The sequence below is a fragment of the Haemorhous mexicanus genome, chromosome 31 (assembly GCF_027477595.1).
Source record: "Haemorhous mexicanus isolate bHaeMex1 chromosome 31, bHaeMex1.pri, whole genome shotgun sequence".
Lineage (NCBI taxonomy): Eukaryota > Metazoa > Chordata > Aves > Passeriformes > Fringillidae > Haemorhous > Haemorhous mexicanus.
Genome location: NC_082371.1, coordinates 773,898 through 800,868, shown reverse-complemented (window position 1 = coordinate 800,868; position 26,971 = coordinate 773,898). Strand labels below are relative to the sequence as shown.

General features: G+C 48.0%; 1 pseudogene; it reads right to left on the bottom strand.

Annotated features, from left to right (window-relative positions):
* Positions 1-858: 858 nt before the first annotated feature.
* LOC132340111 (Fc receptor-like protein 1) lies at positions 859-25,237 on the bottom strand (annotated as a pseudogene).
* Positions 25,238-26,971: the final 1,734 nt, after the last annotated feature.

The following is a 26,971-nucleotide window of genomic DNA, read 5'->3' as shown; positions in this document are numbered from 1 at the left end:
GGTAAGGAGAAGTCAAATAAACCTTCAATGCACCTTCCCCCTGTTTTTCATAACTATGCAGTCATTGGCTTTCACTATTCTATTGGTTTTTCCAAATTATTTTGGTATAATACAGTTTGTAATCTCTTTGTAACCGTCTGATACACTACAATTTGTCAGCCTTTTTACCCTAACCCTGTGTAGAATATATATTTTAGTGTGATAAATACAGTATAGTTTAGGCTCTTCCAAAATATCAAGATAGAGACAATGTGCTGCGTGTTATAACATTAACTGTTGCAAATGCAACTAATGCCTTTATTTGTGTAACTAAGGGACAATGGTGAGAATAAGTCAGATAATTTTGTGAAATTGCTAGTGTTGATTTAATGCACTGGTGGAGTATCTCATGTGTATGAGAAGAACATATTGAAAAGTAGCAAGTAAATAAATATTGAAAGAAAGAATGCAAAGAGGAATTTACCACAGACACTTCATTTATATAGACTTGTCAAACCACAGAACAGGGGGCTCTGGTGAGGAAATAAAATATATCAATTTATTCTGCTGGATGGCATGGACTTTATGAAAATTAATCAAAGGTCAAAACAACCAAAGGATTCCTGGAACATGTAAACTGGAAAGAATGTTTGAATATGTATAACCCTCCTGAGTATGTATTTGACCAATACCATGAAAAGGTGTGAAAGAAGATTTGTTGTAGTGAACGGTGTGCCTCTGGTAGATGCCAAGTACCCAGCCCACTGCTTACTGTCCCTTTTATTTGTTATTAAACATTTACAAATTTTATGAATGAGCCTTCTTTCTCACACAGTTTAATCAAAAGCTGAATTTTGGGTACAATAAGAGGGAAAAGCATCATGTGCTCCCCCAGCACTGGGAGAGGGAATGAGGAGCCCCGTGGGGTGTTGGGAAGATGAGGAAGAGACCCCTGAGTGGAATCGATGCCCCCCAGTGTCCCCCAGTGCCCCCAGTGCCCCCAGTGTCACAGCACTATCTCGTACTCACGGGGGTCCTGCTGTCCTTCGTAGGGCCTCGACAGCTCCACATTGGTCACTTGTGGATCCCAAGGTGGGGCAGGGCTGGGGGACACCTGTGGGGGCCCTGAGAGTGACACTGGTTGTAGGGACCTGGATGGGGGGTGACACCCGTGGGTGACGTGTCCCTGTCCCTCCCCATATTCACCCCTGGCCCACTCGGTGCCCACACGTGTGGGTCCAGAACTGGCCCCTCCTCCGGGGAGGTCCTGTGGGGATAAGGGGGGGTCTGGGTGGTGTCTGGGGAGGGGGAAAGGGGACTCCCAGCCCGAGCCCCCCATTCTCCTGTCCTGGAGCTTCCTGGGTTCTGCAAGGGAAAGGGGAGGGGGTGAATGTGGGGACTCTGGGAGCCCTGAACCTTCCTGGGACCTCAGCAGCTCCAACCACCCATGGGACCCCCAAATTCCCACTGCAGCCCTGATTCCCACAGGATCCCTGATCTCTGACCCCCCCGTTTGGGAGCTCCCCCTCACTCCAGGACCCCCATCCTCCCCCATTGTCACCAACCCTGGCGGTGCCACCAGTGACAGCCCCCAATGACAGCCAGGAGCAGGAACAGGAGGGTCCTGCAGACACTCAGCCACTGCTAGGGACAGACGGTACACATCAGGGCCACCCTGAACCCTGGGGGTCCTGAAAACACCCGGCAACCCCGTGTGACCCCACCTGTGACTCATGGTGAGCAAGACGACACCTCCAGTTCCAGCTCTTGGCCGAGTGCCTGAAACACCCAGTGCCCGTCCTGCTGGTTTGTGGCTACGCACTGGTAGGTGCCTGAATGTCCCACATCGATGTCCCTGAGCTCCAGGAGGGGACCCTGGGCCACCTCCTGCCCGTTGTGCAGCCAGGTGAAGGTGACAGGGGCTGAGCCCACCTGCACCAGGCAGTGCAGGGTGACGTTGTCACCTGGGTGCACATGGTGTGACAGGGGACCGGGGGTGATGGTAGCATTGGCCACGGGCACTGCAGGGACACAGACAGTGCTGAGGGCACAGGGAGGGGCTGGTAGCCGGGGTGGAGGGATAGGGACAGGGGATGGGTGTGGTGGGGGATGTCGGGGATGGGGTCACACGACGGAGGGGGTGAGGGGACACAGGGCAGAGGCGGAGGGACACAAGAAAGGTGTCAGTGGAAAAGGAGGTCCCCAACCAGGGGAGCCGGGGGGTCACTGGGGGCTCCCCGTGCCCATCCCTGCACTTACTGCGCACCGTGATGCAGAGCCGGGCAGTGCTCTTCCATACGGCCCCCCCTCGGAGCGCACCTGGCAGCTGTAATTCACCGAGTGGGAGACCCCCATGGTGGGCACCAGCAGCTGTGGGGACTCCTGTGGGCCCGCCACCTCCTGCCCGTCCCGGTAGAACACGTGCAGGAGGGGGGCTTGGGGCCACAGGGGGCTGGGGGTGCTGAGGCAGCTGAGAGTCAGGGGGGACCCGTCGGTGGGCTTGGAGGGACCCTCCAGCACCGGCACCGAGAAAAGCTCAGGTGTGAAAAACGCCAATCACTTGTTTTTAAAATTTTAAAAGTTTAGTAGTCATAAAATGGTTATAAGAATAGTGATACAGTTAAAATAATAATATTTTGGACAATTCGAATTAGGACAATATGAGACAATAGAAACAAAGTGTTACGGACGTCCGGGTACCTTTTTCTGGGCAGCACAAACCTGAAAAAGGACCCCCGTTAACAAAGGTTTTACCCTTAAAAACAACAACCTGTTGCATATTCATGCACTTCATACATGATGCATAAATTCTATTCAAACAAAGAATTCGTTCTGGTCATGGTCAACTTCTTCCTCCTAATCCTAGCAGCTCCTTCCAGGAGGGAAGAAGTTAGTTTCTTCTGATAAGAGGGCAATAAATTCCTTTTCTCTGAAATATTTAGGCTGTGGCTTTTAACTCATCCTGTGGCTGTTATCTTGCTGCAAGTCCTTTAATAAAAAAGTATCCTACATAGTGTAGTTTCTGTTTTAACTACAAAAGTTACCTTTTTAACTACACAACTACATTTATCATATCATTAAAATGTTAATACAGCAAAGTACATATAGTAAATATCTGTGTAGAGCCATCTAATATGCACTTTTCACAATCCTCCCTCTTTCTTTTTATAATTAATTTGCCTCGAGCAGTATTCACAGCTTTCTAGGTTTCATTAGCCACTCATTTTCTTCACAGATCATTCTCACTTCTCTGAAGGGATCTTCTATATTATTTTGTTTCTTTAACACCATAATTCTTTGCACTGCGTTTGTTGTAGCTAACTTTTGATCTATGGCCACCAATTGCATGCCTTGAACTAAACTGGTGATGAGTCCAATGAAACAGGGGATCAAACAAGGAAGAAATATTAGACCAGCTGTAGCGTACAAAAGGAAGAAGTTTCATTTTTTCCACTACTCTATTCCTAGCACGTTATCTCACCAGCTAGTATTTAGCATTGATTCCCACTTTTGACCTGGTACATGGGCAATTTTTCTGATATTGTTGACTATATCTAGGACAGCATTCTCATTATCATCTATTTTTAAGCAACAATTTGATGTATTAAATTTTCCCCAAACACCCCCTTCTTCAGCCAATAGATAATCCAAAGCCACCCTATTCTGATACACAGCTGCTCTTGTTTGGGTTTGTTGCCTGAGGTATTCCGTTGTTTTCCTGGGCCTTATATGAGTCCAAATCTGGCTAGCTAAGACTCTAGCCCACACGGACCCGCATAGATGAAAGTAAAAGACGAGAGGTGCTCTTTTCCATGTGGGTGCAAGTATCTTGTTTATTGGCTTGGTGGCAAGACACTCTGGTGATGACAACAACCCAGGTAGAAAAGAGGGCGTGGGACTCTCACACAGGAGGTTTTATACCCTAGGGGATTGGGGGTGGGGGAGAGAGGACCACGGCCAATGGGATGCCACTGGGGAGGTGTCGGAACTCAGGACATTCCTTTGGGAGTCCGGAGTTTCCTGGGACCCTTGCCAGGGGGCTTGGAGACCCTGGCACACAGCCCAGAACACCAGCGGGTTCGATTACGAACCACGGAACAAATTGTCACCTTTATAGAAAGAGATAAAAGCCACAATTGTGTAAATAGTGTAAGAATAAAATAATTACAGAATCTAAATGTAGGTTTTAGGATTTTTGGTATAGGGGTTTCTGGTGACAAGATGGAGGGATTTGGGTGTGCCCAGCCTTTTTTCTTCTTCTCTACCTCCATCTTGTCTGGTGATATTGACACTTTTAGATTGGTCTAAAGTAGAAACTCACTGTCTAATATAGATGATAGGTATTGGAAAATAATTGTAAATATTGTACACGTAGTTTGTAGTATATAAAGATAACACCGCCCTGGGGGTGGGTGGAGTGCCTCTGACTGTCCTGCTGAACGGATCTCGGCTGGACAGGGAGAAATAATTTTATAGATAAGATAAATAAACAACCTTGAGACCAAAAAAATGAAAAGCTCTGACTCCTTCTTTAAGCACCGGTCTGGGAAAAGAGACTTTCGAACTTTTCTTGGGGTCACTCTGACCAGCTAGAGAGACCCCGGCAGGGAAGGGCGAGGTACCCATAGGACAGACCAGGTGTGTATAACAGGGGGTGTGTGTGAGGGGAAGACCATGTGATGAGGGAGGGGAAAAACCATCCACATTACCTAACATACTCAGTAAAATTTCCCATCACCCAGTGCAAAACTAAATAAACTATTTAGTGCAATACAACAGTTGCCTTGATATTAATTCCATTGCCTGACCAGTTTTGTTCGTTATTATCTCTACAGTGACTTGGAATCTTATAATACGATTTAGCATATAAATTGGGGTTTGATGTCCCCAGCTCCCATCTTGTGCCCAGGTGGCTGGCCCATATGTCTCAAATATGCGTTCAGGGGGCCATTCTTCATCTCTCCATTTTTGGATCCTCCAATCACCTCCCTTTTGTTTCTTTTTAGATCTTCATAAACTGGTATCCCTATTTGATCCCCATCAGGTCTTGGCAAAAGAAAAAATCTTGGCTGTATGATTCCCAGAGTGCAGCTCCCTTTCCACTGAGAGGGGAGTTTTGGGTATGCTCTTTTTCCGCATATCCAAAATAAGCCGTCTGGAGCTTTCCAATAGTCAAACTTTTGCTGATCTAAATCCTCACAAAATTTGGAAATTTCTTGGATGACAAAGTAAGGATTTTTGCCTCTATCATTGCATTGAAAAAGTCTAATTTATCATCATACTTACAATTTCCCTTCTTTCTTTTTTCCTGTGTCCAGTACATGGTTGGCTCTTCTGGGACCCACCATACAGAAGTTCTGTTACTAACCTTGTATCTTTTACAGGGAGTTTTTCTCACTTCATGAATAAGCCTTTTCTCAGTGTGCCAGAGACATTCTTCTCTTATGACTATTGAACTTAAAACCTACCCCTCTGGTCGATTCTCCCCACTTATGCTTGTTTGGTTCCACTTAAGGAGCTCATTTGGGCCCAGGCTGCTGCCTTTCCATGGCCATTCTTCTGACATCAAAGCCCCTCCACAGAGTCAACAATTGGTTATATTAAGTTCTCTGCTTATCCTTTCTCCCAATTCCACAAACTGATTTTTACCTATTATTGAGATATCTATTTCTTTTTCTAATTGCTGTTCAAGTTTCGTATACAGATCATCAATTGAGATTGGCACAGGTTTAGGTGGTTTTACTGGCTTAGTTTTTGTGCTTATCAATTGCTCTTTTACTAAATCTTGTGCTTTGTTTCTAATAATGTAGGTGAAGCAAATCCATTTCTCCGCTTTTGGGCACTGACCTCCCATCCTGTTACCACTTGTTCTTAAGTTCTCTGCAATCTAATACTTTTTCCCAGTGTGCATGCAATTGCTTAACTTGGATGGGTTATAACAGTGACTGTTGACATGAATGTGAGTAATAAAAAAGGAACTTCAGTGGTTTTCCATATATAGCTTGCGGTAACACTTGTAACATGGCCTTATGGATATCCCAAGAGGGAAGAGACTAAAAATGGGTGACAGAAGAAGGAATAGCAGAGGTCCAGTATGGCTTATACTCCCACTTCCCATGACTATGGGGTTGCAACTCACAGCAGGTGTATTTGATCTTCTTGGTGGCGAATACAGAGGCCAATCTGGTCTTGCCCTCTATTTCCTTGTCACTTTCTCTTAGCTAATTTCTAGGCAAATCGTTTTTGACACTCCTTAACTGTAGTTTCCCACCGTTCTTCAGGTACCTCCCATTCAACATGCACTAATAATTCCTATCTGCACAACAAAATTATTATTTCAGTTGCCTTGAGTTCTACTTGGATAGGAGATTGATTTGGTGCTTGACACTTCCTGCAACGAGGGCGTTGATTATGTGAACTACAATACCAATTCTTCCCACAATTCAAACATTTACATTTAACCCAGCTAGCATGTCAGGTATTTGGGTGAATCAAACAGGGTATTTGATATGGCACTGATGGAAGTTGCAACTCCTTTTCCTCCTTGTATAAGTCACAGGCTAAAGCCTGAACTCAAGAGTTCTCTGTTCGAAACAGTCCTGATCTTCTTGTTTGGAGTGGAAGTATTCCCCCCCAGGGAGAGTACTGGAGAGGTCTCAAAGCTTGTTTTGACGGTACTTGAAACCACTGGTATAAACTCTGTCTTATTTCTCAGTTAGGTGTGATTCCGTGTATATTTCTTGGCTTATTGGGGTCTCCCCAGTTCATTACCTCCTATCCCCCGTTTAAGAGTCAGTTTTGTATCAGCTGGTTCAGATGTTATCTTCTGCTCTTTAGGTTCTTCCACAGGTCTTTGATTATGCTGGCATGGATCCACCTTCCTTCCCTGGTCCGGATCGCAGCCTCAGTCGTCAGCAATACCTGAAAAGGACTTTCTCATTGTGGAGTTAAAGACTGTTCTTTCCATGTTTTTACTAACACTCCCTCCCCTGGATGAATATTATGGATTTAAAAATCTAAAGGTGTGGTTTGAGGGATTATTCTTTTTAACTGTAAATTTTCAAGAGTTTTTGCAATAGTGTTAACATATCTTCTGACTCTCATTTCCCCTACCTCATAGGTAGCATTTTCATGTTGAGTGGTTAGAAAAGGTAACTCAAACATCATTTCATAAGGTGACACCCCCAGATCTGATTTAGGTTGGGTTCGGATTCTCAATAAAGCTAAAGGTAGGCATTGTACCCATGACATTTGGGTCTCAATCATCAATTAGTCAAAGTTCTCTTTAAAGTCTGATTCATCTTCTCTACACAGCCAGAACTCTGTGGATGCCATGGGGTGTGTAACTCTCATTTTATCTCCAAGGCTTGAATTATTTGTTGTAACACCTTTGATGTAAAATGCGTTCTTCTATCTGAGTCTATCTTATTAACCATTTTATATCTGAGAATTATCTGTTCCAAAAGGGTTTTACTTACCATGTTGGCTGTGGTTTTGGCAGTGGGAACTGCTTCCACTCAATGAGTTCAATGGTCTGTCATTACTAATAAATACTTCTATCTTTGTACTTGGGGAAGTTCAGTAAAATCTAATTGGATACTTTGAAATGGTCAAAGAGCTAACTCAAGACCTCCTAATGTTGTTTTTTCTCATTACTTTTTTATTGATCTCTTGTCAAATTATACATATTTCAGTTACTTGTTTTGCTACTCTAAAAATCTCAATCCATCCATAATTCCTTAAAAAATGATCACACAAGGCTTGGGTACCCCGATGGGTTTTCTGATGCATGTCTTCTAATATTTTCTTAGTAATCATTTTATTAAGTAATTGTCTTCCATCAGGAAGTTTCTATTTCCTTGATTCATTTTGTTCACCTCCTATCTTGTTTAATTCTTTTTTCTCTGCTTCGCTAAAGTTTGGAATTTCCAATTTTTCCTCATTTGGAGTTGATATTAACATAACTCTCTCAGCTCTGTTTTCTGCTGCATCCTGAGCTTCTTGATCTGCCAAATTATTTCTTCTTATTTCTGGGGTCACTCCCTTTTGGTGTCCCTTTATGTGTACTATAGCTATCTCTTCAGCTAATTGTAGTGCCTCTAAAACTTCTAAAATGAGCCCTTCATGTACTAATCCTTTTTTTTCTTGAATAAAGTAGTCTTCTTTCTTCCCAAATTTTTCCAAAGGTATGTACTACTCCAAAGGCATACTTTGAATCGGTATATATAGATCCCTTCCTGTGTGCTAAATATTCTAGCGTTTTTTTTGGAGAATATAATTCAGAGGTTTGAGCTGACTAGTTTGAAGGTAATTTTCCCTTTTCAATAGTTTGCATGTTTTTTCCATCGACTACTGTATACCCTGACATTCTCTTTCCTTGTAGCCATCTGGAGGACTCATCTACATAGATTATTTCCCCTTCTGAAAGGGCTTGTTCTTCAAGATCTTCCCGGACCTTTGTTTGGTATTCTATAATTTCTAGACAATTATGTATTAGGTTATCTGCTGGTTCTCCATATAAGAATTGAGCTGGATTTAAACTTCTGTTTACTTCTAATGTCAGGTCATCACTATTTATTAAAATTGCTTCATATTTTAACATCCTAGAGTCTGTCAACTATTTCTCAGCTTTCTGATTCAACACATTTTGAACTGCATGAGGTGTGCACACAGTTAGTTTACCTCTAAAAGTAAGCTTACGACTTTCTTCTACTGTCGGAACTCAAGACATCCCTCTGGGAGTCCGGAGTTTCCTGGGACCCTTGCCAGGGGGCTCGGAGACCCTGGCACACAGCCCAGAACACCAGTGGGTTCGATTATGAACCACGGAATAACTTGTCACCTTTATAGAAAGAGATAAAAGCCACAATAGTGTAAATAGTGTAAGAATAAATAATTACAGAGTCTAAATGTAAGTTTTAGGATTTTTGGTATAGGGGTTTCTGGTGACAAGATGGAGGGATTTGGGCGTGTCTAGCCTTTCTTCTTCTTCTCTACCTCCATCTTGTCTGGTGATGTTGGCACTTTTAGATTGGTCTAAAGTAGAAACTCACTGTCTAATATAGATGATAGGTATTGGAAAATAACTGTAAATATTGTACACGTAGTTTGTAGTATATAAAGATAACACCGCCCTGGAGGAGGGGGGAGTGCCTCTGGCTGTCCTGCCAAACGGATCTCGGCTGGACAGGGAGAAAGAACTTTATAGATAAGATGCAATAAACAATCTTGAGACCGAAAAAATGAAGAGCCCTGACTTTTTCTTCAAGCACCGGGCTGGGAAAAGAAACTTTAGAACTTTAGTCGGGGTCACTCTGACCAGCTAAAAAGACAGCCCCCGGCAACTGGCGTTCCCTGGGTGGGCTCGAAGAAAGACACGGCAACTGGCGTTCCCTGTGCGGGCTTGAAGAAAGATGCGGCAACTGGCGTTCCCTGGCTTGGCTGCAAGAAAGACCCGGCATTTGGCATTCCCAGGTGGGCTGCAAGAGCTGGGCGGCAAGAGAACAACCCGGATGGGCGGAAAGAGAGACGGCTGCAAGAGATGGGCTGCAAAAGAGAGACCACGACACGTTGGGCAGCAAGAAAGCACCCAGGTGGGCAGTTGGCAGGCAGCCACGCCACCAGACATCAGCCGCTGAAACACAGCCCGTGAAGAGAACAAAAAAGGACAAGGAAAAGAAGCAGGCACTCCCAAAAAGAAAAAAAAAAGAAAAAAAAAAGGGAAAAAGAAAAAAAGAAAAAAAAAAAGAAAAAGAAAAAAAAAATCCACACAGAAGATCCAAGATTCAACTTCTGCTAAACAGACTCGCATCCAGATCTGACGGGGGGGCCAGTGACCAGGGCGACCTCCGGACGGACCTTGCAAATGATTCAGCTTTTGGTAAGAAGGTTGAGATTTGAGAACATGGAGGGGACATGCTCTCAGGAACAGTTAAGGATTTTGTCAGCCTTACAAGGTCTGGCAGCCACACAACTTGTGAAAATCTCTGAAAAAAGGTAAAACGGCCTTGAAGCTTTTATCCCCAGCAAGGATCATGTTAGAGGCAATTACGGCAAGATCCCGGAGTAGAGCTAAAAGGTCATTAATTGTGAATCCCACAGGGGCGGGGGGAGGAGAGCAAAGCTCAAAGCAGAGATTGTCTCTGGTCCCAACCAGCCCTGGGGAAGTAGCTCCCGATGAGAGGGAGCGGGAAATAGCTCCCGATGAGAGGGAGCGGGGAAGTAGCTCCCGATGAGAGGGAGCGGGAAATAGCTCCCGATGAGAGGGAGCGGGAAATAGCTCCCGATGAGAGGGAGCGGGAAATAGCTCCCGATGAGAGGGAGTGGGAAGCAGCTTTACCGCCTCCAATTCCTCTACCCCGAAAGCCCAGCTCGCGGCGAGCGTGGCTGCGCGGCGGCGGCGGCGAGCGGCGGGGGGAGCGCGGAGGCAGTGGGGGACGCGAGTTTCGGCGCGGGGGCTGTGAGCATGACACCGACAGCGGCGGCCTCAGCTGGCGCGGTGCCAGGGACGCGCGCGCAGGGCGAGACCCGCGGGACGTCCGGGAAGGGCTCTCAAATCATAGCGTCCACGTCAGACGCGGGCGGTAAACTTGGAGCAGCTGCAGGGCTCCAAGCGGTGCCCGTAGGCAGACGCAGGAGACGCGTGGTGATGATGCAGGACCCGGAAGTCGGGGCGCGAAGGGTTTTTTCCCCAGTTCGCGGACGCGGGACGGGCACCGGCCGAGCAGGGACTGCGCGCCGGCTGCGGATGTTGGCACGGGGCCAGAATGGGATCTGAGCTGTACTGGTGTCGATCAGAGAGAGAAGGACATTTCCGAGACCGCGCCTGCGCCGAGACGAGCGCAGGGGAGGCGCGGTCGGGGCGGGGTTGTCCACACTCCCGTGACGGCACAGGCAGAGACGGGGCGTGATCAGGGTACAGAGGCTGCCCCAGGTACCACCCCTCTCCGATCCCAGGGCAGTGGGCACCCAGCCAACCGCAGCAGCCAGCACACAGTTTCAGCCTCCATCAAAATCTCAAGTTGGAGATTTTTCGCGGGTGCAGCACATGTTGAGTGAGGCACACCGAGCTCTTCAACAGGCTAGTCCCACAGAAGTGACAGAAACAGCATTTATCAGATGATCAAGTCTCAGATGCAAAAGATGGGCGTGGAAAGAAAAAAAAAAAAAAAAAAAGTTGTCCGAAAATCAGAGAAAAGTGAGAAAGCACCAGGCTTTTGCCCAAGATACAGAAAAAAGAAGGGAAAATCAATGCAAATCAATGTTATTCCAAATATGATGTAGATGGAAATCTATTTTGAAAAATGCCTCTCAGGGAGAGAGACAGCACCATATAAAGATAGAAGTATTAGTAAGGATTCAATTACTCAAAGTGTCTCTGAAGACAGAGCATTTGAGAAACATCAATCAGATCCTATCTGTGGGGTCATCAGCTGATTCTCCAATGGTTCAGAGTTTTAGGGATTGTTGTCAGTGAGTTTGTAACCTTTGTTATTTTTAGATTTTATAGGTAATACTGATAAATAAGGATTGCTGTTAATGTTATATGAATACTTTAAAAAGGTTGTCTTAACTCCTTCAAATACTTCCTGTTGATAAGTTGATTATATAATGAGAATTCTCAGAATTTGTGATAAGAATTATTATCAGGGTATTGTAGTGTTTATAGCCAGCCAGTGTTCCACTATCTCTTTTGTGTGAAGCCACGTCTCTTCAAAATCTTGTCTTTATTTCCTAACTACTCATATGTTTTTGGATTTCTTTTAAATCCAAATTGCCGCTTTTGTGGTTTTTTTCATTTATTGTTTCTTCAGTTATTACAGAGGTACTTCAGCCAAGAATTCAAGACGTCTACTGTGTTTGAAGAATTTCTATCCCAACAGAAGTTTCAGAAGGATCCAATTATTTAATGGTTTGATAGATCTTTAATCCTAAGGTTTCCTATTCATAATTGCTGTTTTTAAGAGTCTCATTTTAAGAATGTGCTAAGTGATATCCATCAATTAGAGTTCGGGCTCTGGCCAAGTCCTAGCTCTACTTGAATGGAGTGATTGACAATCAGCCCAGATGTTTTCTGCATCAAAAAGTATTCAAGTCCTTTTGGCTTGGCAATTTGACCGTCTATGATAGCTGAGCCTGTTTTCAGAAGGAGTTTGGAGAAACATGAATCCGGACATGGATTCTCCAGTTCTCTGTTGTTGTAAAGTTCATCAGCTGTCGCAGACTCTGGGATGACAGTTCAGTGTTGTAGTGTTTGACAATTGTATGATTTCAGATGTGTTATTAGTTATGTGTATTATCTAATTGATTTCTAATTGCTGTCATTTTACATTTCCCTATGCAATTGCATAGAGACTGAAACAGAGTTGATCAATGTTTTATTTTCATATCAGGACCCATTCTTCACCTCCGAGATTTTGAGAAAATCCTCCAGTCTCTTCGGGGGCGTGGATTTGTTTGTGTTTTAGCAGGTACAAAAGTCCAAGCGAATCTCAGTGAAGAATGTGAAACTCCATCCAGTGCAAGACAATGCTGACAAGAAGCGTGGGCAAGAAAACGCTGACCATTCCATAAGCAGAAAAGAAGATGTAGAGATGTGGACTGCACAGAGACTCCAACCCTTGTGTTTTGCCCACAGAAGACTGTGGACTTTGGGTCTCTTCATGGGTGTGGGAATCAGTGGTGTTGTAGAACTGTTGTTAGATGATTACTTGTTATATTTTAGTAGGGTTTTTAGTTCTCTTGTTCATTGCGCCATGCATTCTTTTGTGTATATGGCGGGTTGTCAACCAAGCTGCCAAAGAGGTCTTCTTGGTGCAAACAGAAGGGGGAGATGTCGGAACTCAAGACATCCCTCTGGGAGTCCGGAGTTTCCTGGGACCCTTGCCAGGGGGCTCGGAGACCCTGGCACACAGCCCAGAACACCAGTGGGTTCGATTATGAACCACGGAATAACTTGTCACCTTTATAGAAAGAGATAAAAGCCACAATAGTGTAAATAGTGTAAGAATAAATAATTACAGAGTCTAAATGTAAGTTTTAGGATTTTTGGTATAGGGGTTTCTGGTGACAAGATGGAGGGATTTGGGCGTGTCTAGCCTTTCTTCTTCTTCTCTACCTCCATCTTGTCTGGTGATGTTGGCACTTTTAGATTGGTCTAAAGTAGAAACTCACTGTCTAATATAGATGATAGGTATTGGAAAATAACTGTAAATATTGTACACGTAGTTTGTAGTATATAAAGATAACACCGCCCTGGAGGAGGGGGGAGTGCCTCTGGCTGTCCTGCCAAACGGATCTCGGCTGGACAGGGAGAAAGAACTTTATAGATAAGATGCAATAAACAATCTTGAGACCGAAAAAATGAAGAGCCCTGACTTTTTCTTCAAGCACCGGGCTGGGAAAAGAAACTTTAGAACTTTAGTCGGGGTCACTCTGACCAGCTAGAAAGAGAGACCCCGGCATTCTACTAGAATCGCAGTAGCTGCTATAGCTTGAATACACACAGGCCAGCCGTGGCTCACTGGGTCTACCATCTTTGATAAATAAGCCACCGGTCTTTTTACTCCTCCCCACTCCTGAACTAGAACTCTATGAGCAACCCCCTTTTCTACATTCGCGTATAGATGAAAGGGTTTTTCTAGTGAGGGTAAGCTTAGAGCTGGTATTGAAGCTAGGTTTGACTTCAGTTCTCCTAATTTAACATCATCTTCTTTGGTCTATTTTATATCATCTCCCTCTGTCAATTTTTCATACAAAAATTTGACTGCCTGGGTATATCCCTCAATCTATAATCTACAGTATCTCAATAATCCCAGTAGCTTTCTGATTTCCCTCTTTGTAGAGGGAGGGGGAAGGAATAAAATTCTTAAGATTCTCTCTGGGTTGAGCTTCCTACTACCTTTACTAATTAAGTGTCTAAGATATTTTACCTTTGGTTCTACAAATTGCAACTTCTCTTTTGATACCCTTAATCCTTTTTTCCCAAGAAAATTTAAAAGTTGTATAGTAGCCTCTCTTACTTCAACCTCAACTTCCCCAGACAGTAAAAGATCATCTAAATATTGGATAATTTGTATTCTAGGAGGAATAGGGAAATCTTGTAGCATTGTTTCTAAAGCTTGCTTAAATAAGTTTGGGGATTCCGTAAACCCCTGTGGTAATTTTGTCCATCTTAATTGCTGCTTTCTCTCAGTTTTTGGATCTTCCCATTCAAAGGCAAAAATATTCCAGCTCTCTTTGGCTAGTGGGCAAGCTCAAAAAGCATCTTTAAGATCCACCACACTAAACCACTGATGCTGGGGTGGGACTTTACTTAGAAGAATATAAGGATTTGGTACTACTGGGTAGAGAGTTTGAGTTCTTTTTTTAACCTCCCTTAAATCTTGTACTAGTCTGTAACTCCCATCGGACTTCTTTACTGGGAGAATTGGGGTATTTTGAGGAGACATACAAGGTTCTAATGTCCCATCCTTTATTAGTCCTTCTATTATTGGCTTCAAACCTTCTCTTCTTTCTAAAGATATAGGATACTGAAGTACACATATAGGACAATCTTCTCTCTCAATTGTAACTTTTATGGGGTCAATATTTAATCCTCCCCTACTTCCTTCCCCAGCCCAAACTTCCTTGTTGATTTTTTCTTCATCTTCTTGGCTTAATTTTAAAACTCTAGCTGTCATTTTCCCATCTTCTGGTATAACCCCTATTCCTAATTGCACTTGTATGTCCCTCTCCAATAAGTTGTTACCTGCCCCTGGGACCAATAAGACATCTCCCATCCAAATTTTAGTTTCCTCCTCAATTACCACATCTTTAATGACCGGAACTGTAAAACTTTCACCTTTTGCCCCTGTTACTTTTGCCGTATGTTTGCTCACACTATATCCTTTTGGAATATCTAACAGGCAGGTTCTTTCTGCCCCTGTGTCTACAACAAATTCCAATTCTTCTTCTTGGGGACCCACTTCTAAAGTTATCACAGGCTCCAGATGGTATTTGTCCCCTAAAAAATAGAGCCTATGACCTCTTTATTCTTCCTCTGTGCTGCCTATCACTTTAAAGATTTTCAGATCTTTTGCCTGCTTATGACAAAATTTCTTATAATGCCCTTTGCCCCCACTGTAATGACAGACAATTCCTTAATGCTCTTGAGACTTGGTTTGTACTGGGATTCTATTCCTTTCCCTTCCCCTGTCTCCATCACTTTCATATCTAGGAGTAGTGCCTGTATGGTTTTGATTTTTTTGGAAATTGTTTTCTTGCATGGTGGCTACCATAAGTTTTGCTTTCAATTTAGCTTTTTCTTCATCTCTCCGGACATAGACCTTCTGAGCTCCCTTTAATAGATCATCTAATGATCTACTATGCCAATCCTCAATTTTTTCTAATTTTTTACTAATATCTGGCTAAGCATTTGTAACAAAGTTAATCCTTAACAATGCTTTTCTCACATCATCTTCAGGGTCTGTCTCAGAATATTGTTTCATATTTCTCCTAAGTCTGTCTAACCATTCTGTTGTAGCCTCTTCCTTCTTCTGCTGTGCTTCAAAAGCCTTTTTAGCATTTTGCTCTGGGAGTGCTTCCCCTTTTATTCCTTAAATAACTAAATTACGATATTCATTCATGTGATTCCTCCTCTCCTCAGTATTTTGACCCCATTCAGGAGGTGCAGTTGGCATTTTGTCTTCTCCGGGAGGCCCCTGCGGATTATCTTTTTCCCAAGCCTTTATTCCAGCTGCTCTGATTAATTGCCTCTCTTCTTGAGAAAATAATATTTTTATTATGGAATGCATTTCTTCCCAAGTATAAATGTTTGGGCCTAAAAATTGGTCTAATTGTTCAGCTGTACCTATGGGATCCTCGAAGATCCTTTTGATCTCTTTCTTAAAATTTCTTTCAGAAGAAGTCAGAGGGGCATTTACAAAACCCAGTCCGCCCCCTCCCATGGGAACCTCTCTTAATGGAAACAGTCTAATTCCTTCATCTAACTCTTTCCCTTTTTTATCTTCTGTAGTCTTTCTGTCGTTGTTTGAGAAAGAATTTGGAGAGGGCTGCCTTTTAGCTGAGCTCCTAGTATTTCGATACGGTGCTTCTTCTAGGAGGACAGAGTTTCTCTGAACAGCTGGAGCTGTGGTTACCAAGGGAACAGAGCTCAGGGCAGGATGGGGGCTGAGGTGGGGGTTATCCCACCGAAGCCTGGTCCTCCAAGGGCGGGGCGCAAGCGTGGTCTGCTGCTGAAAACGCCAGAGGAGGGAGCGTTTTCGGGGGATACCGGACGGGAGGACGGAAAGCCCGCCAGTGGTTAATGGTGGCTGAGTCAGCAACTCCCGGCAGAGGCAAAGCATCAGCCGCGGCACTCAGCGTAGTCGGCACAGGCAGGGCAGCCGAGGAAGGGGCTGGGAGAGGGGCGGTCGAGAGAGGGACAGCTGGGACCGACGGGACCCCTGGCCCGACTGGGGCGGTGGTCATAGACCATGAAGCAGGAGGGACCCCGGATATGGCCGTTAGGGTAGCTGCGGACCAGGCGGCTGGAACTGCAGCAGACAAAGTCACCTTCAGGGCTGGAGTGTAAGCAGGGGCAGGTGGGGCTGCCGTGGGCAGCGCGCTCATACTTGGGACGGGATCCGCGGCGAGCGGATTTGAAGCGGGCAGCTAGCCGGGACCCGAGACGGGGACGGGCAGAGCTGAAACGGGCAGCGAGCCGGTACCCGGGACAGGCGGAGCTGAAACGGGCAGCGAGCCGGGACTGGGACAGGCGGAGCTGAAACGGGCAGCGAGCCGAGACCGGGACAGGCGGAGCTGAAACGGACAGCGAGCCGGGACCCAGGGCTGGCGCTTCGATCGCGAACGGAGGGGGCAAGAATTGCAAAGGGTCCCACTCTTTCTCTGTTTTCTTTTCTTGTTCCCCTCCCTTTCCTTTTCTCTTTTTCTTTTCTTGTTTTGCTTCGGGAGTTTCTGATACTTTAAATATTTTTATTCTCCTAAAATCTCTTGTCCAACACATGGCATATTCTCTTTCTTCTAGATTATATGGTTCCTTCGAATTTACAAATTCATTTAAAGCCGGACAAATCCATTTTTCAAAAGAGCCATACCTAGGCCAATAAACATGGTCAGATCTTATTTCCTTTGTTGGCCATTCGAGCATACCGAATTGTATCATCTTTACCTTGTCTTTTTTCCTTGTACAGGGTTTTTTTCCCAGTTGGCTAACATAACTCCTAGAGGGCTATCTTGGGGTATTTCCCTCGGTAATTTTTTTCTCCCGTTTTTCTTTACTGTATCCACCTTACTGGATTTCTGTCCTTTTTTTTTTCTTCAATATTCTATCTCTTTGTTCCTTGCTTCTGTTTTTCACTTTTTACTCGCAACTTAAATACCACTTTTCTTTTAACCACTTACACCCAAAACAAACCTTTTTCCACACTGCTTTTCAATACAATACACCTCCCTTCAAAGAGATATGGTAAAGCTTAACATGCACAATCCACATTACCCATACTTTCATTTGTCTACATTCACTCACTTTTATTTCTCATTCACCTTCACACATTCCTTCACACCCTCAAGACACAAAGTGGATCCTTATCACTGGAAAATCATGAGTCTCTGTGGCCCCCCCTTGCCTTGGGGTTGGCCTCCAGGTCTCAGTATCTCCAGGCCTCCTGGAAGGCTCTGACTCTGGTCGCCTCTGGTGCCCGTTCTCCTGTGAGGCTGTCTGCGTGTCACTCACACTCATCAGCTACGGCACCTCACCTGTCTGGGGACAGCAGCCTGATGCACAGGTCACACAAACCCTTCAGCTAAAGCCCCCACCTGTCTAGGGACAACAGCCTGATGCACAGGTCACACAAGCCCTTCGGCTAAAGCAACCACCTGTCCAGGGACAACAGCCTGATTTGTGTATCCATTGCCCCCCCCTTCACCCCCGCCTGGGAAGTTGAGGCTGACTTTGTGTGTGACTCACTCTCACACACACAACAAGACAACAATAAGGTATCTTTTACTTTCACATCACCTATTACAAGTTTAGGTGTTTCTGGCCAGTCCTGGTACTATTGGATATCCCTCCATCCAGCTGTGTTGTCCAACACCAGATCTTGTTGGGTATTTTTCCCTCAATCCAGCTGTGTTGTTCAACCCCAGATGCTCTTGGGCATTTTTCTGTCTCTTAACCCAGTGGTGTGGTACAACTACAGATGCTCTTTGGTGTTTATTTGGCTGTGTTGTCTAACCCTGGATGTTCTTAGGGCATTTTTTATCCCTCAGTCTAGCTGTGTTGTCCAACCCCGTATGCTGTTGGGCAAAATTTTATCTCGCAATCTAGCTGTGTTGTCCAACCCTGGATGCTATTGGGCAGAATTTTCATCCCTCAATCTAGCTGTGTTGTCCAACTCCGGATGCTGTTGGGCAAAATTTTCATCCCTCAATCTAGCTGTGTGGTCCAGCCCTGGATGCTCTTGGGTATATCCTCACTCCGTCAGAATTCTGCTCAACCCTGCTCTTGGATGCTCTTGGAACGTAAATCCCTCAACCCAGCAGGTTTCTAGGGGCCCCTCCTGTCCTGTTTGTTAGTGGATTGGGCTAGGAAACCTTGCTCCCTACTTCTGAGGGGTCCAACCTCTCCCTGAGACCCAGTCCCAGTTACCCTGGGGGATTCTTTCACTCCTCTTATCACTCACTTCATCTCTTTACTGGCCGCTTCTCTCGCAAAAAGTCGGAAACGCAGCATGGGAGACTCCGCACTCATTTGGCAGGTCTGGGACAGCCAGCCCTCCTCTCATTCACACACATTCATCTCCCCCACTGCCGCCCCTGAGAAATACTTACCAATCCCTTTTCCTTCCTGGGTTCTTTGTGCGCACTACTAGTCTTAGGGGGCCAATTACCATGGTTTTAGGGAGCCTTTTTCCCTTCTCTTTGTTTTATTGCCTCCTTTTGTCCACCGATTGTAACCTGTGTCTGTCGGTCACCCCAGGGGAAACAGAGCGAGGCTGCCAAATCAGGCAGGGCGCGCCTCCCCACTCTGACTCTCCTAAAGCACCACCAGCAAGGTGTTTTAACCATCCTCTGCTACCATAATTGTGAAAAACGCCAATCACTTGTTTTTAAATTTTTAAAAGTTTAATAGTAATAAAATAGTTATAAAAATAGTAATACAATTAGAGTAATAATAATTTAGACAGTTTGAATTAAGACAATATGAGACAATAAAAACAAAGAGCTATGGATGTCTGGGTACCTTTTTCCACAAGCCCGAACCATTAACAAAGGATTAGCCCTTAAAAACAATAGCCTTGTTGCATATTCATACACTTTACATATGATGCATAAATTCCATTCAAACACAGGATTCTGTCTGGTCATCGTCAACTTCCTCCTAATCCTAACAGCACCTTCGAGGCGGGAAGAAGTTGTTTTCTTCTCATAAGAGGGCAATAAATTCTTTTTCTCTGAAAGGTTTAGGTGTCCTGTGGCTGTTATCTCGCTGCAAGTCCTTTCTTTAGAAAAAGTATCTTACATTAGCATAGTTTCTATTTAAACATTTTTTATAACCTAAAACTATATTTAACACACTACTTAAGACAATTAATACAGCATTACTTTATAATGCAACACATATAATATTCATTTTAATATTTGCAAAAAGCCAATCATAAAATGAGCATTTTTCACACACCAAAGTGTGTCTTAGGTTGGAAATGTGTGTGTGCATTCTATTCTTATCTTGTGTTAATTAGGCAGTTTTTCTTTATCTCTTCCGCAACCAATCCTCCCTCCAGGGACATACCGTCTGTTAATGGGCCATTGAGTCTCACTGCATGTCTGATAAAATTCCCTCATCCCATTGGGAGATGCTCTGCCTAGAGGGAGGAGCCAAGCATTCCTAGCTGGATATAATCAGAGATTTGGAAGACCACAGGAAGCCTTTCCCCACTGGATTCCCAGAGGAGCAGCTGTCTTCTACACTGGATTTCCAGAGGAAGCCCAGGCCCATCTACACCACCACTGTATCTTCAGAGGAAACTTACACCCTTCTACGGGATCACTGCTTCAGCAGAACCACACCTGTCACTGCAGGAGGGCTGCAGCCACCATTCAATGGGACTGCTACCAACACCCTGAGCCACAGGGTGTCAGGTCATATTCTGACTCTGTCAGTAGTTTTTTTGTTTTCCTAGTAAAGATCTGTTATTCCTATTTCCATATCTTTGCCTGAGAGCCTTTTAATTTCAAAATCATAATAATTTGGAGGGATAAGTTTAACATTTTCCATTTCATGGGAGGCTCCTACCTTCCTTAAGCAGACACCTGTCTTTTCAAACCAAGACTGTGTTAAATAAGAAAAAATAATGAGTGGGGGAAAGAAAAGAAAAAAAGAAGTAAAGAGAGGTTGAAAAAGAAATAACCTGTGGTTAATGAAATTAACAGGGCAAGAGATCTTTTTCCTTTTAATGCCTTTATTAAAAATTATCACCTCAAGGCTGGAAGGCTTGATGGGCCCACGGTTTTTCATTCCCAAGAGAGGCTTGTAGGAGAAAGAAAGTGCAGGTCTGCCCATTAGGGGGCAGAGCATGGGGGCAGGTCTTCTCCTGAGGAGAGCAGTGGGGCATACATCCCAGAATTGCCATGCAAAGTTTGCTGTCTAGGGTCCTGGCCCCAGCTGACATCTTCTTAGGTTATGGTGAAGGGCCACTAAGTTTTTCAGTGTCTCTGCCAGCTCCGGATCCCACCCCTGATGTCCAGACACTACTTGAATCTCTTAATTCCATATTGGCTTGTTTTTTTAGGCATTCCTTCTCGGGTTTGATGGTGGGGGTCCTTCCTGTGGCATGCTGGGTTTGAGGTTATTTGCATGTACTCCGATGTCCCGTCCTTGCACTGAGGAAAGCTATCTACCTGGCCCAGGCAGGGTGGTACTGATACAATAGACAGTTTACGACTTTGCATGTCAATCTCGACTTTTTACCGTCGGGGTGCCATCTCCCAGGAAACAGCAGGGCGACGCCCAGCAGCTGCCCTTGTCTCGGGCCGGTCGCCGCCTCTGGGACCAACCCCAACCTGTGCCACCTTCGCGGCACCCACACCCCCCCCCCCCCCCCCCTCCCGCTCAGCTGGGACCCACGCCGTGGTGGTGGTGGGGGGGGGGGGGGCGCTGTTCTCAGGGTGGGCCGGTCCCCGCAAGCACCACCCATGGGGCTCCCCCCGCCCTGCCGGGACCCATGCCCGAGGAGGGGGTGCCCCACTGCTCCCGGGTCACCAGGCAGCGGCGGGATGGCTCAGGGCACTATTAAGAACAGGTAATTAAAAGGAAACTGTTAACAGGAGATTACAACATACAATTATTAACAATAAATAGTTAGAACTCCAACCTGGCAGCTATTGGTTTAAGTCGTGAACTCTGCAACTTTAAAAAAAATGGGCAGCCTTTTTTTTTGTTCATAACAGAATCGATGCTCCCCCAGTGCCCCCCAGTGTCACAGCACCTTCCCGTAGTCACGGGGGTCCCACTGTCCCTTGTAGCGTCTCGACAGCTCTGCGTTGGTTACCTGTGGATCCCAAGGGGACACCTGTGGGGGCCCTGAGAGTGACACTGGTTGTGGGGGACCTGGGTGGAGGGGTGAGACCCGTGGGTGACGTGTCCCTGTCTGTTCCTCCACGTACTCACCCCTAGCCTATTCGGTGCCCACGACGTTGAGGTCCAGCACCGCCCTCTCCTCCGGGGGGGTCCTGTGGGGATAAGGGGGGGTCTGGGTGGTGTCTGGGGAGGGGGAAAGGGGACTCCCAGCCCGAGCCCCCCATTCTCCTGTCCTGGAGCTTCCTGGGTTCTGCAAGGGAAAGGGGAGGGGTGACCGTGGGAACCCTGGGACCCCTAGGCCTTCCTGGGACCTCAGCAGCTCCAATCACACATGGGACCAAATACCCAGGGCAGCCCTAATTCTTAATGGACACCTGATTCTCCCTGGACACTCCGAGCACCCCTGAACCCCCCAGAACTTCTGCTTCACCGCAGGGCCCCCAACCCGCTCCCTGGTGTCCACCATCCTCTGAGCCCCCAGAATCCCAAGTCTGGCAGGGAGCAGGACCCCCCCCAAACACCCCCAGGATCCCAAAAAGATCCCCCAACATCCCTGCACATCTCTCCAGGAGCTCCCCAAACCCTCCAGGAGCTCCCTGTGCCACCCCAATGCTCCTCAAAGCCCACCCAGTGATGGCCCTGTAGCTCAACCAAGACCCTCCAAGTTCCCCCCCAAATCCCCTGGGACCTCCGGCTGAGGTCACTGGGGGACTCAGTTTCCACCAGCTCAAAGGCCCTGGGTGCTGTGATCTCTGCCCCCACTCTGGGGATTCCCCTCACTCCAGGACCCCCATCCCCCCCCATTGTCACCCACCCTGGTGGTGCCACCAGTGACAGCCCCCAATGACAGCCAGGAGCAGGAGCAGGAACAGGAGGGTCCTGCTGACATTCACAGCCACTGCTGGGGACAGAGGGGATACACCGGGGTCACCCTGAACCATGGGGGTCCTAAATACCTCGGTGACCCTGTGTGACCCCACCTGTTACCCAGCGTAAGGAGACACCTCCAGGGCCAGCTCTAGGCTGAGTGCCTGGAACACGCGGTGCCCGTCTTGTACCAGCTGGTTGGTGGCTATGCACTGGTAGGTGCCCCAATGTCCCACATCAATGTCCCCGAGTTTCAGGAGGGGACCCCGGGCCACCTCCTGTCCGTTGTGCAGCCAGGTGAAGGTGACAGGGGCTGAGCCCACCTGCACCAGGCAGTACAGTGTCATGGGGTCACCTGAGCGCACCTTGTGTGACAGGGGACCGGGGGTGATTGTGGCATTGGCCACGGGCACTGCAGAGATAGAGACACGGCTGGCACAGGGCAAGATGGAATGGGGGTGCCGAGAGTGGGGTCACCCCCAGCCTGAGGGTCCCGCTCACCTACGATGGTGACATTCAGGAGGTCACTCTTAGCCATGCTGTCCCCGTCTCTGACCCGGCACTGGTATTGGCCACTGTCATTGTCCCCAGTGTGCCGCAGATCCATGTTGGGGGCAGTGCCCAGCAGTGCCCCTGAGCCCTCCTGGTGCCAGGAGAATGACAGGGGACCTGTCCTCATGGCCACCGAGCAGCTCAGCACAAGTCGGTCCCCGAGTGCCACCTTTCCCCCAGGGTCTGCGCTGACAGGGACAACTCTGAGAGCGGGACCCCTGCGGGTGGACACAGGAGAGATTGGGGACCCAGGAGGGGTGGGGGACATGGGAGGGGAAAGAGGGGGATTGGAGAGATGCAGAGAGGATGCCAGTGAGCAGAAAGGGGCCCTGGGAGGCATGTTGGGACCTGGGGACAATGGTGAGACCCCATGGAAAGGGGGATAGACCCAGGCAGGGATGAGGAACCAGACGAGAGACTGAGGAGACTCAGGGAATGATTTGGAGTTTAGAGATGGGTGGGAGGACCCAGGGAAGGAAGAGAGACCAGAGGGTGGAGCAGGGACCTTGGAAGGGGTGGGGAATCCAGGGAGAGCTGAGGAGGACAAAGAGAGGGATGAGGGATTAGGAGGGGTAACTGGGCAGTCATGGGGGAAACCAAGAGGGACTAGGGAAATTTTGGGTGACCCAGGGAGGAGTAAAGGGAGGGATGAAGGATTCAGGCAGTGGTGGGGAAACCCTTGGAGAATGTCGGGCTTCCCTGTCCCCATCCTTGCACTCACTGTGCACTGTCACTGTCACCCACTTCGACTCGCTCCAATATGATGCCACCCAGACACTGCAGTGGTAGTGGCCGCTGTGGTTCAGCTGCAGGGAGACAGGGACAGCTCGGTCCCATCCTGGGGCTCCTAAAGATACTTCTCTTCATGGTAGAAGTACACGCCCATGAGCTGTTCATTCTGCTTGCGCCGGCAGCGCAACGTCACCGTGTCTCCCTCCAGCAGCGCACGTGCTGACATCTGTAGCTCCACCGGATCTGGGAGACAGAGTGGTCCTGTCACATCAGGACCATCAGGAAGGTCATGATGGCACCAGGAAGAACCAGGGGCCATCCAATGTGCGAGAGAAGTCTGCCCACACTGGAATGCTCTGGGATGTCACCAGAGCAGGGGACAGGCTCTGGTCACAAAGGAGGTGACCCATGCAGCGGAGCCCACCCAGAGCCCTTGGGGTCCCTGGGGCTGCCAGGTTGGGGACACCCAAACCCCCCTCACCGTTTGAGACTGTCATGGGGGGGCTGCGCCCAGTGTCGGGTCCGGCACACTCGTAGGTGCCACTCTCAGTGACAGTGAAGTGGCTGCGTCCCTGCCCCCATTGCCGCCCGTCCTTGTACCAGGTGGTGGTACTGGTGGTCCTCGAGCCCTGGCAGATCAGTGTCACCCCATCCCACAGCACCACTGGCCTCCAGGGGAGCTCCACGAGAAGCTGGGTGGTCTGGGCACCTGCAGGTGACAGGGGACACCAGCCTGCCAGGGCCAGTGTGAGGCTGGGGACAGCAGGGCAGGGCCATGGCATCCCCCGAGGACTCACCAGCGAGGCTGAGGGTCTGGGCTGGAAGGGAGAAGGGACAAGGCTGGGTGGGGGTGGCACCGCAGGGACAGCAGCACTGGGGCAAGGGGTGTGGGGGCTGTCCACAAACTGTCCCTGTGGGGACAGCAGTTCCTATGGGAAAGTGTGTGGCGGTGGTCCCCAGAAGATTTGTCAAGGCATGGGGACATGTCTGTGTCACAGCCACCTGTGCACCACATCCGTGTGGCACAGACACCTTGGGAACAGGGACACCGAGGCCACCCTGGGCTGAGGCAGAACATGGGGACACTGTGGACATCCTGGGCACAAGGACACCATGGACACAGCCCATGCTGGCCCAGGTCACCCCCACCACCTCATGATCCCATCCCCATGACCCCATCCCCATGGCCACATCCTCACTGTTCTTGTCCCCTTCTGTCCCTGCATCCCAGTTCCCTTGTCCCTATGCCCAGAGCTACCTGAGCCCAAAGGTGCCAGTCCCCACATTCCTGTCCCCACATCCCCATCCCCAAATTCCTGCCCCCTGTTCCTGTCCCCAAAGCCACCCTACATCCCTAGTCCCTCCAAGATCCACTGTGGGTAACATAGATTGTCTCTGCTGGCCTTGGGGACCTCAGGGGACCCCGCAGCCCCCCTGTGCCCCCTCCCCTCCCCTGCCCATCCCCAGTGTGTCAGGCCCATGCCCTGGGCACTCACCCCACAGGAGCAGCACCAACTTTCCGGCCATCCCAGTGTCCCCAGCCATGTGGAGTGGCTGTCACTCGCTGCTGTGGCCACCGCTGCCCTGGCTGGTGAGTCTTTGGATGAAGGGGAAGGAAGCGAGGTCATGCCTTGTCCCCACGTGTAGGTGGCCCTTGGTGGGGGCTGGGTGGCCAGAAGCAGGGCAGAGGATGAGGACAAGGCTGGGTCGGACAAAGTGGGACATGGGGTCTGCAGGAGTGGGGAGCTCAGGGGGTTTAGGGAGCCAGGGATGGGTGTCCAGGGGAACGGGGGTTCCCAGGGATGGGATCCCTGGGGAATGGGGGTCCTGAGGAGGGGGAGTCACTGGAGATTGCCGTGCCATGGGAATGGGGGTCCCCAGGGCTGGGGGGACTCAGGGATGGGAGTCCTAGGGGAACGTGGGCTCAAGGGATTTAGGGTCATGGGATGGGGATGCTCAGGGAATTGGGGTTCCTGTGGGAATGGGGTCATTGGAGAATCAAGGTCTTGGGGAAGGGAGATTGCAGGGGATGGAATGAATGGGAGAGGGCTCCTTGGGAATAGGGTCCTTGGCCATGGAGACCCTGTAGAAGGACAGTACTGGGATGGGGGTCCCAAGGATGGGGGGATATAAGGAATGGGGGTCTCATGGTTGGGTTCCCAGGGGAATGGGCAGTGCAGGGGATGCGCAGTTGCTGGATGGGCACAGCTCCTTCCCTGGGTGCCTCAGATTTTGGGGTGACCCAGAGCCCAGCACAGCCCCGACACTGCTGCACCCCAGGGTTGCCCCGGGAGTCTCTGTGTCTCTGCCCCACACACCCCTGGGTCAGCTCTCTCCATTTCCTGGCTCAGCCATCCCAGACAACACTTGATGCCCAATTGATTGCGATAAAATTATACACCCATAGCATAAATGCAAAAATCTTTCCCACACCATTATTTTCCCAAAAAAGTACAAACCCATCAAACATCAAACTGACAAGGTATAAACTGCTCTGGTTTATAGAATCCATTGCTTTCCCAACAAGTCCCTAACAATAAAAACACAAACCAAACCCAAAGAAATGAGACTTTTTGGTTCCCTTTAGTAGCCCCTTGCACATCCCACAGCAGCGTTTGCTTGTGGATAACAGAGAGTGTGGAATCTCCCTGAGTGTCCAACAGCTCCATGGGATTGTTCCCTGCCTGCTAGGCAGCAACCCAGCTCACAAGGAAGTCTTTTCTTGGGCCGTCTTTAGGAACTCTCTCCATTTTTCTCATTCCCACAATGAAACTTGATTGACTTCCCATGGAGGAAGAGGAGTAGTTCTGTCCATCCTTTGGGCAGTGCACTGGAATCTGTAGAAATGCCCGTGTGTGTGCCTCAGGCTCTGATTCCCTGGTAAATCCACTCCAGCCTGCCCTGAAGTCCCCTGCCTGAGCACTCCCTGCTCCTGCTGCGACATCCCTGTTCCCCAGCCCCTCATGTGCAGCCCCTACTCAATATTTCCACACTTTTCCCTCACTTTTGGTGTGCACATCCAGAACCCAAACATTCTTTCTGGAACGTTCCAAAGGGCTGCAGGTTTTGTTCAAGAAGAAGGGTCCAGGTCAGGTTGTTGAGCAGATTGGTGTGGTGTTTGCAGTAGTTTCGTGGTTCTCTCAGACCCTTTGGCAAAGGGACAAAATGATCAATTGCTGCATTTCTGGGCTGTTCCCTCACAGCTGCCCTTGGAGGGGAGGTTTCCATCCAGCCCTGCTCTGAAAACCATCAAAGGTCCTT